This window comes from Tachysurus vachellii, chromosome 12, assembly GCF_030014155.1.
Source record: "Tachysurus vachellii isolate PV-2020 chromosome 12, HZAU_Pvac_v1, whole genome shotgun sequence".
Taxonomy (NCBI): domain Eukaryota; kingdom Metazoa; phylum Chordata; class Actinopteri; order Siluriformes; family Bagridae; genus Tachysurus; species Tachysurus vachellii.
Genome location: NC_083471.1, coordinates 15,713,767 through 15,728,670, shown reverse-complemented (window position 1 = coordinate 15,728,670; position 14,904 = coordinate 15,713,767).

Sequence of the window (14,904 nt, the reverse complement as noted above, 5' to 3'; positions counted from 1 at the left end):
GGTCAGAAAGGAATACAGGGTAACTTCTAAACAACCAAAGGCCTCTTTTACTTTGGCTTATGTTAATGTTTATGAGTCTGTCATCAGGTGAACACTGAACAACCTTGGCATGCAAGGCAGAGTTGCCACTAGGAGAAAGCCACTACTCTCCAAAAAGAACATTGCTGCCCATGAAGTTTGCTAAAGATCATGAGGAAAAGCCAGAGGACTATTGGAAAAATTATTTGTGGGGGAATGAGACCAAAATAAAATTTAAATTGAGAAGCATTATTTTTGGGGAAAGGAAAATACTGAATTCCAGCATAAGAACCGTATACCTCCTGTGAAACATGGTGGCGGTAGGATCATGTATTTGGGCCTATATTGCTGCATATGGGCCAGGACAGCTTGCCATCATTGAAGGAACAATGAATTCAGAATTATGCCAGTGATCTCTAAATGAAAATGGCAAGACACCTGTCCATGAGCTGAAGTTCATGAAAAAAAGGGTCATACACCAAGACAACAATCACAAGCACCAAGGTCTGTGTACCAAATAATGATTAAAGAGAAACAAAGATCATGTTTTAGAATGGCCATGTCAATGTCCTGACTTCAATCCAAAAGAAAAAGGAAGGACCTGAAGCAAGCAGTTAATGTTAGGATACCCACTAAAATTTGAGTGTTGAAGTTTTTCTGTATTGAGAAAGGGAATACAATTCTTCTAAGCTGCAAGACTGATCAAAAGTTACCGTAAACTTTACTTACTGTTATTGCTGCACAAGGGCTCACAACAGATACTGAAAACAAAGGTTCACATACTTTTGCAAGAAGCATACTATTGTTGGCTCATTTGTTTGATTCTGTACACTTTGTTTACTTTTAGGACTTTTTAGGATGTTTTGGGTCAGATTTATGCAGAAATGTATCAAATATAACAATGTTCTAAATGAATAGAAGTTTACCTCCTATCTGAGCTGGAGATGAGCACTTCTCGTGTATAAAATAGGTGATTCTCAAAAGATAACAGTGTGGAAGATTCACAGTATGGTTAACACAGTCACACATCTAGATTGCACCTAGATCGCTCATGTACTGAAATTTCTGGTAGTCTCAAAATAACCATAAGCCACTCAGGGTTTACCACTGGACAGATGATTTTGTTGTGCTTGATGAATCATCAGTTTTATGGTGAAGAAACATAATTCCTTAGAAATGTCACCAAAAAGGGTGATCTGCTGGATGATTTTTTTCTACACACCATGGAAGTCTATTATTAGTAACACTGTGAGGAAGAAGGTATTTCAGATTAAAGAGTGATCAACCTGGAGAGCAACACAGAGTTGCCCTAAGTATCTGTCTGTGTAACATTTCGGTATGTAGCAAATCCCATGTGTAGCAAATCCCAGCTAAAGTTGCAGACAGTGGACCAAGATAACACCAGAGCAGTGTAAGAAACTAGTGATGTCCTGCTTGACATCAAACCAGGAAACACCCAGGATCTAGTACTGGACCTCTCCCTCCATCTTTACTTTTTTATACACAACCTTTTTTTGCACTATGACACTTTAAATCTGGACTTGCACAGCACAGTGCCACTTTATACCACACCATACTGCACATGGACACTTTAAGGACAATCAATAAATCATTTTAATTTGTACTGCCAATATTTGCCATGCGCATTTATGTATATACATATATTTTCACACTCATTCATTCATTCATTCATTCATTCATTCACTCATTTTCTACCGCTTATCCGAACTACCTCGGGTCATGGGGTCTCAGGCGTCATCGGGCATTAAGGCAGGATACACCCTGGACGGAGTGCCAACCCATCGCAGGGCACACACACACTCTCATTCACTCACTCAATCACACACTACGGACAATTTTCCTGAGAAGCCAATCAACCTACCATGCATGTCTTTGGACCCGGGGAGGAAACCGGAGTACCCGGAGGAAACCCCAGAGGCACGGGGAGAACATGCAAACTCCACACACACAAGGCGGAGGCAGGAATCGAACTCCCAACCCTGGAGGTGTGAGGCGAATGTACTAACCACTAAGCCACTGTGCCCCCATATTTTTCACATATATTTTAATATAATTTATATAGTTTATATTTTTTATTTATCTACCTCCTTTTGGTTTTTATTTTTATCCTTAATTCCATCCCTTTTTATGCTTGAATACCGGACAGACGTAAAAAGCATTTCACTGCACGTTGTACTCTATATGTATGTGTATGTGACAAATAAAATTTTATTTTGATTTTGATTTTTTGGCTTCAGATGTGCGGAAGTCATTCGATGCAAGGTCCTCTACACTTTCTACTAATTTTTGACAGCTATATCCTTCAAAATTCTTGCTGTAATATTCTTTTGTGCTACAGTGGTTACTGTTGTCTAATTTTGATCACTGTGTTTTTCACAAAATAAAATTTTTTGTTAAAGTGCTTTGGTTATTATATAAAACGTGCTAGAAGTATTGTGGTCTAACCACAGCAAATATAAAGAAGAAACTCACATGCTGGTCAGAGTATTGTTTGTGTCAGTGCCTTAAGAGGGATATCCACCTCAGATACTTTACCACAGTACCTATTCCAAAGGAATATGAAGACTTAAGAGCTAGTTCCCAAAATCTCCCCTCTGCAGAGCAGTGTATACCCTCTATCAATCCCTGAAAACCCGAGCCCTGGGGGAGAACAACGAGGAAGCCCTCACAGCTGCCTCCACATCACCTGCCACTGCAGGCTTGTTCTTTGATGAAAAGAAGGATGGCGGACTAAGACCATGCACTGATTAGATGAGACTCAATGCTATTACGAACCGGTCAGAGACTGGACAGAGTCCATAAAAGAGGCCTTTCAACAAGTCATACAGAGGTTTACAATGGCACCCATATTGCACCACCTTAACCCAAATCTGCTCTTTGTGGTCTCCAGTTCTGGCATCGGGGGTACTCTCCCAATGACATAGAGAACCTGGCAAACTATACTTTTGTGATTTCTTTTCTAGGAAGTTAACAGTGACTGAAAGTAATTATGTCAGCAATAGAGAACTTTTGTCTATAAAAGAAGTTGTAGAGGTATGGAGACACTGGTTAGAGGGAGCCTGACACCCCTTTCAAGTCATAACGGACCATAAATGTCTTAAATACTTAAAAAAACACCAAGAGACTGAACCCCCTGTCAAGCCAGATAGCCTAGCCTTGTTCTTCACCAACTTAAATATTACAGTAACCTGTCACGATGAATCAAAGAATAGTAAATGGGATGCCCTTTCTCACCATAATGACCCCATAGACAAGCCTCTGGCCACCAAACCCATTCTTTGGCTCTCCTTGGTCATGACCCTGCTGAGATGGGTTTTAATGGAAGAAATTCAGTGCACCCTAGATACAGAGCCATTACTACCTGAGTGCCCGTCCACCAAACAGCATGTCCCCTCCACTGCGGGACAAAGAGTAATTCAATCGGTGCACATTTCACACAGGTCTGGACATTCGGGCATCCAGCACATGCCGAGGATGGTCCAGAACACTATTTGATGGCCCTCCCTCTTCAGAGACATTGAAACATTTATCGATGGTTGCACCATCTACGCTCAGACCAGGTTTTGCATTCTATAAAAAACTTGCTGTGCAAGAAGCTGAGCCCTTGTTTGCGCTGACCTTTCAAGGTCATATGACAGATTAATCCAGTCATTTATAGCCTTCAGATCCCTCTAACTTATCACATCCCACACTCATTCCTCATTTCACTCCTCAAGCCATCTAACACCTCACCCACCTCTGATAGTGCAGAAAACAGCCCAATACCTCCATTGGAAATTGATGGTGATCAAGCTTACCTGGTACACACCATACTGTATTCCATTTTTGCCTCCTCCAATATCTCAAAAGAAAGGCCCTTGGTTGGAACCGCCAATATTACTGACCCCACACTCACAGAGAAATTTCATAGAGCTCACACTGAAAAACCAGCACCAGGATCTAGGCAGTAGAGGAACACCTGGAATTGTTCCTAGGAAGGGGGGACTGTAACAGTCACACCCGCAGTTCCCCGTGAGCCACCAGAGAGAGGCTTTGACAGAGTTCTGAGCCACTTCTGGGTTCATTTGTTACTTCCGGGTTTTAGCCTTTTATAGACCATGTTCACGACAAATTTAGCAATTATTACTATTCAGTTGCATACCAAGCCGTTTGTTTTCTGTATTGCTGTTCTAGTTTATGAACTTTCTTTTCTTTGTTTTTGCCCTTGCTATATTTGATTGCCTAATGGACCATTTGTCTCGGATTGTTGCCATTAAACATCGTACATGGATTCTACAGCCTTTACCAACTCTGTGTGACAAGTAATAATACTTCAGAAAAAAGAATTTATAGAAAGTATTAATAAATTGTTCTCTAATCTGCTGTATGTATTTAAAGCATTCTGTGTTTCTGGTCAGTGTAAATCATAACTCAAATATAAGAAGGAGAGCAAGGCAACACAGTAAAGTAACTCAGGCAAGACAGAACCTTGGGACAACCTCATCATTCAGCCACATCAATGCCAATAAACCTGAGAGAATGTGTGATTGTCAACACATCCAATACAACATAAAGTACCAAAATAGAGTATACCATGGTTCCATATATGTTCTTTTACCTTCTAAAATGTATTAAAAAAAGGCTTGGTTAACAAATAGTTGTTAACAAATTTTCCATAGGGGCTATGGAATAAAAAGCTCTGGCTCCTGCTATAGTCTAGTTATTCCATGTACCAACAAAAAGCTTGCACCTCTTGATCCAAGGAGGTGTGGCTGATCATTATTATTCCATAGTCTCTCATATATTTATTATGGTCTAGTGTAGAAATGTAAGAATTGCATAGATGCCATCTAAATTGAATTATCTGAGTTCAAGATTTACCAAATGTAATTGCATGTCATTCTAAGAAAATATCCACTTAGACTGTGACTTTTATCCAGTCCAGGACACCCATTATCCTTCACAACATCAAATTTTCTTTATTTCCAGGACACACTTAATTCAGTTTCCAAAGGATGGATACTTAGTTACTGTGATGAATCAGGTGTGTTTGGAACAAAGAAAACTTGTAAGCAGAGTAGGCAGTTTGTCCCTAAGATTGGAGTTCAGAAGCATTGCTCTATGATACCCAAGGCTTGTGATCTTCAATGAATAAAACATAAGTGACAGGAGGTTTCTTAGGGGGCTCTGATCTCTGAAATCAGTATAAAGAGCTTTGGCTGTAAGCAGAGGCAGCCTGAGGGCAGACAATCTGGGGCTGTACTCTGGTGAGTCAGAACACAGAAGAAACATGCATGCTCACCAGTATCTACATCAACAGAAGAAAGAACAAAGAAGGCACTGTCTATTGTGATGACACAAAAGGGGCAACTTCTCTCTATACCTCTTCTATAAAAAGCCTACAATATTCATTTCATTTTATTGTCACTACAGGTTATATATTTGTTACATTTGAAACTAGGTAAAGTAATTAAAATACTATTTTCATTGTTAATTTTTCACCAGGTTAATTAATTCATTAATTAAAATGTGATGCAGAGCAGAATCTCTCAGATGGATGAGATGTCACCAATGTCACAGGCATGTGTCCTTCATCATGCTTTACTGAGCTTTGAGGAAGAATGACTGAAAGCGCTCATGGGACTGCATCCCATCTGTCCACATATGACACGAGATAGAAAATACCTTTCTGTTTACTATTATCAAAGGTATGCAGAGCATGTGGCTGGCTTTTAAGTTTTGCCAAGTTTATAAAGAAAAAACTTCAAAAAAATCTAAGATACATAAGACAGCATTATTCTAAAACTTTCTTCTCTCAGAGCAGGGTATATATATATATATAATGGTTTTACTCAACCAGGTCAGTGAACTTTAAAATGAACACTATAAACCTGCTCATTCATGCAGTGATCTCTTTGACTTTACTGGGCATGAAACTAAAAACTTTTTTTTCCGCAACATTCTGTGTAAACTTGAAAGACTTTTTTATGAATTTTCCAGGAAACTGACATTTTCTAAGATCAGCCCATCTGGTATCAACATCCATGCCTTGGTTTTAGTAATGGAGATTACACTTTTTCCACATCCTCAAGTTAATTGAACTAAAGACCTTTATCTGCATGAATTTATGCATTGTGCTGCTGCCACATGATTGGATGATTGGATAGCTACATAAATGGGCAGTTGCACAGGTTCCTAATACAGTGTATGATGGTCAGTTTTGGTAATAAGGAGCAGCTCAGTAGATGCACTTCCACAATATTTCCAACAGAGGGCACATACCAACATCTCTGTGCTTTACATGGTCTCAGTGCACATCATCATGTCAATAAAAATGCATGCAAAAATGTCAATAATCATTACAGACTGAACAAAATCAATGATATATAATGATTGAAATGGCAAAATGTTAAATGTTAGTTAATCATATAAAGTGTACAAAAATCACAATTTATTGAGATCACATTCAAGAATTTTATAATTGTTCAGTTATAGTGCCTTTGCTATTTAATTTCTTTAATCATTTGATCACATGCCTTAATTAAAAAAAGTCGTTATCACAATTTAGCCTTGAGATTACTGCTAATAGTGCTCATATTTGATCTAAAGTGTCAATCAATATGCTTCCGCAGAGATGCCATTAAATAAAAGCATAGCATTTTCCCTTAATCTCCCTTTTTTGTAAACATAAGTATATGCTATGTATGCATAGCAGTTCTGTTCCCTTCTTTATTGATTTCTTTATTTCTGTTCCATTTCCTATTTCTCACAGCTTTCTACAATGAAGGCATGGTATAGATTTCACCTGGGGCTTGTGTAAGACTTGCCAATCCAGGTCAGTTGTTTTTAAGAGGCATAACACTTTGAAAAAAAAAAATAAAAAATTATATATATATATATATATATATATATATATATATATATATATATATATATATATATATATATATATATATATATATATAATTTTGCTATGTGCCACCTTTGTTATTTTGTATCGACTGGAAGAAATCAATAGCAGGCACCCAGCCTAGAACACAGAACTGCAGCTGCTCAGTGCCCTCATCATTGAATAAAAATCTCTGTGATACATTTATTGGAAATTGTTCTAAAATTTAAATGGATTAATACACTTAATACACTGAAACAATGTGCTGATTAGCTTGATTTTCTGTTTAAATCTCCATATTGTTTCTGTATATACCTTTAGATTCATTTTATTTTTAGAACACAATTACTATTTTAATATCTAATCACAGTTTCTACATGTTCAAGTGCACTGATTACAATTGTAAATTATCCATTATTATTCATTCTGGTTAAATACATGATTTTAAGAAATTTTATCATCCCAGTTTCTAAATTCTAAATCCATTCAGCAGTCCTGTTGTTGAGTAATTTGTGGGTAAGATAAATTGGTTGGACAGTTAAAAGATGTTTCTCCTGGTGGCACTTTGCAAAATAATTTTCTCCTCAGATATACTAATTGCTGTTGTAACCTTTTTGTAGCAGCACAGTAAATTATTAAGCAACTATCAGACAGGGAAAGATCCATCTAGGACCTCACAATAAAACCTAATGTACCATGACACCATTTCCAGATGAAATTAGAATAGCATACCTCTGTGCTCAAAAGGCTGAGTAGTAAAAAAACGTAAAATTTCCTTTTTTTGGCAAGCCACTCATTCATGTGTGCCGAGGCCATGTCAGACTACTTGTGATTTCAAATACCTCTTATCTAATCTCCATTTAGGAAATTGCTGTGAGTAACCATGAAAGAAAAGAGAGAATCAATATGCCTTTCACTCTATCTCACAGACAACTTCTGAAGAGCAGCTTTGAGGATTAGACATGTATGGAGCTTCAGAGAGATATTTGAAAGTGAGCATTTGATCCTAGACAAAAAGGTTTATCACTGCTGAATTATCACTATAATGCAAAGACTGATATATAGCACAAATGTTTTCTAATTGGGGGGGCACGGTGGCTTAGTGGTTAGCACGTTTGCCTCACAACTCCAGGGTTGGGGGTTCGATTCCCGTCTCCGCCTTGTGTGTGTGGAGTTTGCATGTTCTCCCCGTGCCTCGGGGGTTTCCTCCGGGTACTCCGGTTTCCTCCCCCGGTCCAAAGACATGCATGGTAGGTTGATTGGCATCTCTGGAAAATTGTCCATAGTTTGTGAGTGAATGAGAGTGTGTGTGTGCCCTGCGATGGGTTGGCACTCCGTCCAGGGTGTATCCTGCCTTGATGCCCAATGATGCCTGAGATAGGCACAGGCTCCCCGTGACCCGAGGTAGTTCGGATAAGCGGTAGAAAATGAGTGAGAGAGAGAGAGTGTTTTCTAATGGCAATTTCCAATTTGATTCATAGGTCATACATGATTAAAAAAAATTTAATATTCAACATACATAATTTATGTTGAATTGACTTTCATTATAACAGCAGAAACATACAGAAAATATTATTTTATCAAAGATTAAATCTTCCCTGTCCTTGATGTCAGTTCCAGAGAATTGCTTTATGTTGTCTATGATGTTGTAATGAAACAATAAATTTTCACCAATGAGAGTTTTACAGCCCAGCTGTAACACCAAAACTGCAATATATAAGTTCATTTTCACATGAACTATATATCTATGGCTCTGGGGTAGCAGAGCTGTCAAATGGACTGTTATTCTCACCTCTCTGTGTCTGTTGGTTAGGCTAACTAACCTCACACTGCGTGTTTGTGTGTGTGTGTGTGTGTGTGTGTGTGCGCGCATGTGCGCGTGTGTGCATGTGTGTGTGGTGCCAGGGTCATCTTGTTTGTACTCCAGGATATCTTTCCGCTTCAAATATCATTCATTATGCATGCTCAGACAACATACAGTATAGCATTTGAAAATGCTAATTGTTGCTGAAAGTCACAATGTGTGATAATCTTCTGCAGTGCTGAGACAGAAGCAGGGACATTTGTATTCTTTAGTTGATTTGTAATGTTTAGTTAAAACTGCAGTTTTAACTCATTTTTTTTTAAAGTAGTGATGTACTTTCATATGTAATCAAACCTTGTATGTAAAATTCCATACAGTATTATTGATAATTAAAACATATAAAGTTATTTTAAGCTTTATTAAAAAAAAAAAAAAAAAAAAAAAAAAACAGAAAAAAATCCCTCAAAAAAACAGTACTGGCCAAAATAGTATATTGTTTATTCTAAATTAAATGTTTGAATGTCAAAATATTTTATATGTGTGCGCCTTATAGGCTAACTAACCTCACACTGTGTGTGTGTGTTTGTGTGTGTGTGTGTGTGTGTGTGTGTGCGTGCGTGCATGCGTGTGTGTACTGTATATCAAAAAACTTCACCTGAAAAACACTTGTTAACATGCATATTGTTGTGTTTGCCTTACTTTGACTTAGGAAAACAACACTATTGCTCAATAGAATGCTGAAAGATCTCTTGGATCATGTTGCTATGACAACAAGGGAGAGTGTAGGGTGTGAAAGTGATTTCAGCAATGTGTAGGACTACATTTAGAGCCAGTGTATCTACAAGGTGAGAGAAAGAGGGAAAAAAGGAACCAGTGATTTCGTTATTTGCACAGCCAACTGGGCCGGGCTGGTCTATAAACTACTGATACTGATTTCTAATATTTGTACTGTGCTGTTTAATTAGAATATTATCCTGTGCATTTGTAAATTAATTTTATACATATTTTATTTAATTAAATTTAAAATCTAATTTATAATAAAGTAAATGTCTGAGTTAAGTTTTATAGATCATAGCTTAATGAAGGTGGCAAAGAACAAACGCCCTAATCATTGAGTAAAGAAATCAGTATATTGGTTTATAATGAATTCAATGCCTGGGACCTAAGAGCTGTGATGAAGCCGACCAAAACATACACCCACACTATAGACTCCCAGACTGAAACCATCTGTTAACATGGATAGGGTTTGAAGCAGTGAAGAGAAGAGAAGAGAGAATAACACCCTCATTGTTGGAAGAAAGATGTAACAATTCTGTTACATAGTGTAATAGACATGGCAAAACTGGTTTCAGATGAGAAACGAATGACAGATTTTATACCCATGGGAATGTTGTACTCCTTGATAAAAGTTCTCTTTAACTCATAAGGTCTTTTAGATGGGCAATCATTGTGGCCTAGAACTTTGATGGTGTTCATATTTTATTCAACTCTGTAGCTAAGACTGCAGCAGCACAGAGTGAAATATAGAGGAAAAGGCAATTATGGTTCTTTGAATTATCACGTCTCAGCTTTCTTTACTGGGGTACTGCTGAATGACTTCTTTGGTACTGTCTCTGTTGTTTCCATTCTTTCACATATCCGTGCATTGGTTGACAATGAAATCTATGCCTTAACCAGTTTTCCCAGTAAAAAAAATGCAAGATTTTAAAAACACATTTGTATTGATTTTTATATTTCCAGCTACTGCTGCATAATTATTTCAGGTGCCTTTGAGTCATGTAAGCTGGCTAATGCATGTTCCAATACAAGTAATGAATCATGTTTTTAAATTACATGCCTACCCAAGTCAAAAATTAATTCACTGCTAGATCTGTTGTGAACATGCTTTCTTGTGAAATGTAAAGATTGAGCAGCAGGCTCAGTAGCAAGATTTCACACTTTAGATACTTTGGGTGGTGGCACTCACTAGATAATGGTATGATCAAGGAAGTAAGATAACTAATTGACTACTGCTAATAAGCTATGATTTTGATTTGTAAGTAAATTATTTTGATCAGCTGGATTACTCAACTGACAGAAACAAGTTGATCTGTGAGGATTTTTTGAGTTACTGCTGCACAATGATATCCAATCATCCAGGTTTGAGACAGAATATACAGAAGAACTGCACCAGAGAGACGAGCAAGAGGAAGCAAACAGAAAGCAACTGTAAATCCTTTAAAATTACACTATGCTAAATAACATAAGTTAGCAACACAAATAACTACCATGATGTTACTGTAGCTAGCAATGCTTCATAATTATTTACCAAACACCCCTTACTAGCCACCTTATTAGTAGTTACATGTTTAAAAGAGACCTAATTAGCCAAGCAAATATGCTGCTTGGTTACAAGATGTCTGTCAAATATCTGTCAAGAATTTATTTAGGAATCAGAATAACAAAAATGTTATCCAGGTGTTACTATGCAATACCAGGAAAAGACATTGAGTGCTATTCACTTGAATTAACACTATCAAATGGCGTAAATCTGCAAGATTTTTATGGCTTGGTATTCTGTTACGCGCTAAATGGGGCTAAGTGGTGGCCTAGCTGTATATCTATCTATCTATCTATCTATCTATCTATCTATCTATCTATCTATCTATCTATCTATCTATCTATAGATAGATAGATAGATAGATAGATAGATAGATAGAATTCATTATATATTATATTATATATATATATAACTCTATGAATTCATTATAGAGAGAAATGTATGTACAGGCATATTGATTATGTTTTTGGGGTGTTTTTTGTTTCACAATTACATCAAGGACATTGCTACATTTAAAGCTGACATGCTGGCAGCCAGATGATAGAAAATAATTTTGAAAGCTAAACTAGATATACATGTAGATAAAAATATACATCTATATAATAGGCAGCTTTTCAATAAGAATGTTAGGGATGTTGATCATGTATGACAAACACAAGGACCAGAGGCCAAATCTGGCCTACAGCCTTATCAAATTGTCCCATGTGAGGTTGGAAAATATATTACAAATTTGTACACTGCCCAAAATTCACAGCATATCTGTATCCTAGCCATTCGAAGGCTAGCTTAAAATTTAATACCATAAATTGCCAAATCCTGTTTCTTACCACAGTGGCTAGTACACAATCCAACAGAATGTGATTAAAAAAGCATGCATTTACAAAACATTTTTTTAAAATGAGGATACTAAAGTTCTTACCGAATAAAGTATACACTTTAGTTTCAGTCAGCCCAACAGTTTTTCCAATAGAAACAAATTATAGATTATTGTGTTAGTCAAAAGAATATATAAATGAATATTATATAAAAAGAAAAGAATATATTATACTGTACAAAAGTATAAATATAAAATATAGATGTGTTAATAGATTTTTATTGATTAACAAAATGGAAAGTAAATGAACCAATGAGAAATCCAAATCAAATGAATATTTTGTCTGACCACCCTTTGCCTGCAAAACTTAATCAATTATTCTATGTACACTTGCACACAGTTTTTGAAGGAATTCGACGGGTAGGTTTTTAACATCATCTTGGAAAACTAACCACAGATCTGGCTGTAGATCTTCTGTCTTTTCATGTAATCCCAGACAGACTTGAATGATATTGAGATCAGGGCTCTGGTTGAGCCAAACCATCACCTCCAGGACTCCTTGTTCCTCTCTACGTTAAGGATAGTTCTTAATAACAATGGCTGTATTTTTGGGGTTGTTTGTTCTGCTGCAGAATAAATTTGGGGCCAATCAGTCCCCTCCCTAATTGCATGATGGATATGTATCTGACTGTATTTCTCAGCATTGAGGACATCATTAATCCTGACCAAATCTCCAACTATATTTGCAAAAATGCAGCCCCAAACGTGCAAGAAACCTCCACCATGCTACACTGTTTCCTGCAGATATTCATTATTTTACTGCTCTCCAGCCCTTTGGCAAACAACCTACCTCCTGCTCATCAGCCCAGAGCAGCTGCTGGCATTTTTCTGCACCTAAATTCCTATGTTTTTGTGCATATTTGGCCACGTTCACACTGCAGGTAAAAGTGGCCCAAATTTTTTTGGGGTCAAGTGACCAGGTCAGACTTCTTCAGGAGTAGTGTGAACACTCAAATCTGGCCCAGATCTGATTTTTTCAAATCAGATCTGGGCCACTTTCCAATGTGGCCGCAGTGTGAACAGCCAAGGCGGATTTGATGAGACTTTTACGTCAATCTACATCGACATTCGTCACAATTATGCGCCGGCGAAACCTTTTTTTTTTTTATTTTTGCATTTTTTTTTTGCGCCGGCGAAACCGTGACACAAACGTGACTGGTAACGTGTGTGTGTTAAGAGTGGTATATAAAGTGGTTACGTGAACCAGCTCATAATGCTTGCGTTGAATACATCACATTATAGCATTACATGATATGTTTGCTTGCACCAGATGATACAATACTTCCTCCATAACCTCGCTAACTTTTTAGCGCAACGGCGTGCTGTGTGTGACGTCATTGTTATTGTTCGTTTGCGCATGCGGGTCAGTTCGAAACAGCAAACAGTTCACACTGGTATCTGATATAGGCCACATTTTAAAAGGTAATGTGAACAGCCAAACAAAAAAATCAGATCTGAGCAAAATATCCGAATTGAGCATTAAGACTTGCAGTGTGAATGTGGCTTTTGAGTCTCTTAGGCCACGTTCACACTGCAGGTAAAAGTGGCCCAAATCCAATTTTTTTGGGGTCAAGTGACCAGGTCAGACTTCTTCAGGAGTAGTGTGAACACTCAAATCTGGCCCAGATCTGATTTTTTCAAATCAGATCTGGGCCACTTCCATATGTGGTCCTGAATCAGACCCAAATCTGATCTTTTCCAATGTGGCCGCAGTGTGAACAGACAAGGCGGATTTGATGAGACTTTTACGTCAATCTACATCGACATTCGTCACAATTATGCGAAAACATGGCACAAACGTGACTGGTAATGTGTGTGTTAAGAGTGTTATATAAAGTGGTTACGTGAACCAGCTCATAATGCTTGCATTGAATACATCACATTATAGCATTACATGATATGTTTGCTTGCACCAGATGATACAATACTTCCTCCATAACCTCGCCAACTTTTTAGCGCAACAGCGTGCTACGTGTGACGTCATTGTTATTGTTCGTTTGCGCATGCGGGTCAGTTTGAAACAGCAAACAGTTCACACTGGTATCTGATATAGGCCACATTTTAAAAGGTAATGTGAACAGCCAAACAAAAAAATATCCGAATTGAGCATTAAGACTTGCAAGGCTTTAGCCTTGATTCTATGTCAGATGTATGGCGCGCAATTCTTGCATGAAGACCACTTCTGGCCCTGCTGGACTTTTTCTGATGTTGAAGGGAAGGAAGCAGGATGTGTCTTTCATTTGCTGCATTAAGTTAATTGGCTGACCACTGCATATACGTTCCTCAACATTGCCTGTTTCTTTGTGCTTCTTCAAAATAGCTTAACCCGCGCATATTTTTCCCCCAGTCAACTTTTCAGGGTCTCACAAAAATTATGTAGCTTGAGCCAAATTTTTAGATTGACAGTCCTGATGGAGAGTTACATAGGTTTGTTAAAACAATATAAATGTTGTTAACTACTGTAGCAAGCTACGTATGTTAATTTTTAAACACCATTTTTACCTGTGATACCAATGATTCCTAATAGTTAGCTACTAACCAAGAAGAATTGTGTGCTGGAGAGAGAGAGCAGAATTATCTCTGCAAATTGCCTGTAAAAACAAACATCTTCTGTTGGCTTAGAAATGGGTCCAGCTCAATAGCATGCAAAACACAACATTTTAAAAAAACACATATTTGTCTTGCATTTACAAATCACTAGAATCCCATTATGTTTTTTTTCTTGGCATATCTTCAGTGTTTTTTTCAAGCCTTGGATATTCGATTAAAATAAAAAAACAATGAGTATACATTTAAGAAAGCAATTTACAGAGTAGCTTACTAAATGTGAAAGTACTTACAGAGGCCAAAAGTTCACATACACCCAGTCTAAATATATTCAGTCTCAAGTTATCATACATTTTATCAAGTCAGTTACGGCATTTACTTTATTAGAGGTCATTTTAAAATAATTGATTAGCGACAGATTTACACCTGTGGCTGGTTTTAAGGGCTGACCT